Here is a 3251-nt window from a genome sequence, read left to right on the forward strand (position 1 = left end):
TTTTAAAAACTTGTTTACATTTTTTGCATGGAACTTATGATTGAGCTTTTACAGTACTGTGGTGTAAGTGATGGAAGTGTTTTTGACTCCATTTTACTGATAGAAATAATGAGGTATATTAGGGTTAAGTGATTGTTGACTGTATGACTGTACTGCGAATAAATGGCAGATTTAGGACTTGAACTGAAGGGCTGCTGACTCTAAATCTGGTACTTTTTTTTCTAGAAATAAAAATGAAATATTGGGTATAGAAATTTTCAAAGTCATCAGTAATTAAAAGGTATACTAAGTCATGAGGAAGTTTTATTTCACCACAGAAACATTTTCCTTCCTTAAGGTTAGGGTGGGATAGTATTTTTTGCAGTACACTTGAGAAATGGTTAAGTCTGACGGATGACCTGGCACATTATTGGAAATAAAGTACCATCAAGAAAAACATGTGTTACCAATCATTATCCTGAAGCTTTTCTAGAATTAAGTGGACAAATACTTACAGGATCTCATGTGAGCTTCACTGTAATGTTGGCAAGGTGGTACATAATTCTAAAGCCCATGTTTTTTTTTCCGTTTGGCCAGTTGAGTGAAGATTCTTAAGTGTCCACAGCATGATTGGTACTATTGGAAATGGAAACAATGAAAGATTCATTTTTTAATTCAAAATGTTACCTTCCTTTCTTTTTCCTTCCTACCTTCTTTTCTTTCTGCACAAGCACTCACTGAACATCACACTGTGCCAGGCACTACTGCAGGAGTATGAATAGTGAACAATGTCTAAAATACGCTCTAGCTCCTGGCAAAGCTCACAGCCTAGTGATGGAGATGGAATTCCCACTCATGAAACAATTGAGTAATTATATTCTGAACAGTAAGTTATTAGCTAGAATTATACAGTTATATTGATAAGAAAAATAGTTGATCAGTTTAATCCATTAATTGAATTTAAGCAGAACTCACAATTCAAACCCCTGGGGATGAGTAAGAGAAGTAAACCTTGTGGAAACTATGATACATTGGAGATTATATGTTCTGACTAAAAGGTTCAACAGCCTCTGGTTTTTCCTTGTTTGATTGTTTGTTTGTTGTTTTTTAAGGGGCTTTGCAGTAAAAACCAGAAAGCCTGCTAAACAAATTCTAAAAGAGCTATGACACTTAGCTCCTGTGCTGTGGAAGAATATTGTTAAGTAGAAATTCAAACTATGCACTGCCAAATTAGCCTCCTCCCTCTTTTTTTTTCCTAGAAATCTGGAATTTAAAATTATTTTCTGAACTCTCTTGTTTTTTAAAGATGGTAAGTAAAATAGACTTTGGAAAAAGATCGTGTGGGACAAACAAAGCAATCATGACCATGAGTTTGCAAACTCTATGTTTTTAAATTACAAAAGTGTAGGATTACCAAATGTGATAACGTTTTTTGCAAGACAACTTATAACAAGTTTGATCAGAATTAGATTTGTCTCTGGGCATAGGAAAGAATGCTAAGCTACAAATTGAGAAGTACAACAGCAAAGAGAAGAACAGAGGGGACAGGAGTGGAGGGGGTAAAAGATAAGGGAAGGAAAGAAGGGAAAAATAATCCCTTTGTTCACAAATGCTGTCTTTGTGATGGCTTCATTTTTACCCTCAAATTTATTAAAGGAGAAAAAAAAATTGTGTGTTTTTTTTAATGAATCAATTACAGAAATACTCTCAAATTGCATTTTCTCGTAGAGTGGTTAACAGATGTTTCCACAAGTTAGTGAGTTTACTTAATTGTCAGAGGCTGGACATTTGTGTATAAAATCTCTCTTTGGTCAAAAAGAAGCAAATTAGAGAAATATCTTACCAGTGTAAATATTTCAGACTGTAATAAACTCCATAATGCCATAGCACATAATACTTGGCCAGAACACAGTAACTTGTTCTCTCCAACTTCAATAGCCATAGTATTTTCCTTTTTTAATTTGTAAAAACAAATCACACATAGCAAAAAATTTTTCCTAATTATAGGAATCTACTAAAACTCTAAACTTTTAGCATGTGAACCTCATTTCTAAGTAGATAAATGACAGACTATTAACTTTGCTTTCTACTTCCTTTGAGTCATGACTTGACTTTCAAAACATTTGGTCAACCAGACTCAAAGTCTCCTTGCAGAAGAAACATTGAGAAATCATGTACTTCTCTCCTTTTACAATTCCCCTTCAGGGCAGAGCAATACAAGTGACCCTGGCTTTTGACAAACCTTAGCCGAACAAAATGTAACAAGCCCTGTCTGTTTTGAGCAGAATTTTCTATTCTGACAGATACAGCTCAGGAGCATTTGATGTCTGCTTGCTGGTCATAGATAATGGTGCATCTTGGGACCATTGTCATTCTTGTCAATAAAAGGGCCTGGGGGGACATGCAACAAAGCTACCTTTTGATTCACCGTTTTTCTTTCCTTCACAGGACATTTGTAAGCCTGTGGTCAGCTAGGTCATTTTATTTTATCCTGATGTGCCTTGATAATAGCATCATGTCTACAGAAAATTTGACAGGCCATCGATGTTTGTTTCTCTGACTCCTATGTTGTTTTTCAGTCCTCAATGTCAAACATACTTTGAAAGCTACTGAATATGTTGGTTGGGACAGTATTTGACAAGACATTTCTTCTTTGATAAAATTAAGCTCATGGGGGTTGATCTTTGAATTTAAGGTAATTTTTTGAGCAATGCAAGACACTGTCATTCTACTGCTGGCACACAAGAAATGTTTGAAAAACTGGAAATTCTATTTAATTGAGCTAAACAATATTTTTAAATATGAATTTTGGAGACTGGAACAAGAGCAAACTGCTAAGTGCAAAATGGACAAATTATGACTGTTATCACATTAAAATGAGATCTACCCTCATATTTATTGAATTCTGGTACAGTTATGAGCAATACAATGTGCATGAATGTCTATATATGAAAGGAGGAGTTTACATAAAAGTCAGTCTTCGAGAAAAGGCTGGCTATTGTTTCTATTTTTAAAAACCAGTTGGAAGTATATGTTAAGAAATTATACTGAGGCTGCAGGACTACTTGAGGCCAGGAGTTCAAGATCGGCCTGGGCAACATGGCAAGACTGTATTTCTACAATTTCTTTTTTAATTAGTTGGGTGTGGTGGCACGCACCTGTACTCCTAGCTACTTAGGAGACTGAGCTATGAACATTGCTTGATCTCAGGAGTCAAGGGCTGCAGTAAGCTCTGATTGTACCACTGCACATTAGCCTTGGTGACAGAATAA

The 3251-nt window shown here is 35.4% G+C and overlaps 1 non-coding gene across 1 annotated transcript; it reads right to left on the reverse strand.

The window, feature by feature from the left end:
• Nucleotides 1–1089: 1089 nt before the first annotated feature.
• LOC115832010 lies at nt 1090–1151 on the reverse strand. Its single transcript, XR_004027485.1, has one exon. It is a non-coding gene; the product is annotated as a U7 small nuclear RNA (small nuclear RNA).
• Nucleotides 1152–3251: the final 2100 nt, after the last annotated feature.

The sequence above is a fragment of the Nomascus leucogenys genome, chromosome 20 (genome assembly GCF_006542625.1).
Source record: "Nomascus leucogenys isolate Asia chromosome 20, Asia_NLE_v1, whole genome shotgun sequence".
Taxonomy (NCBI): domain Eukaryota; kingdom Metazoa; phylum Chordata; class Mammalia; order Primates; family Hylobatidae; genus Nomascus; species Nomascus leucogenys.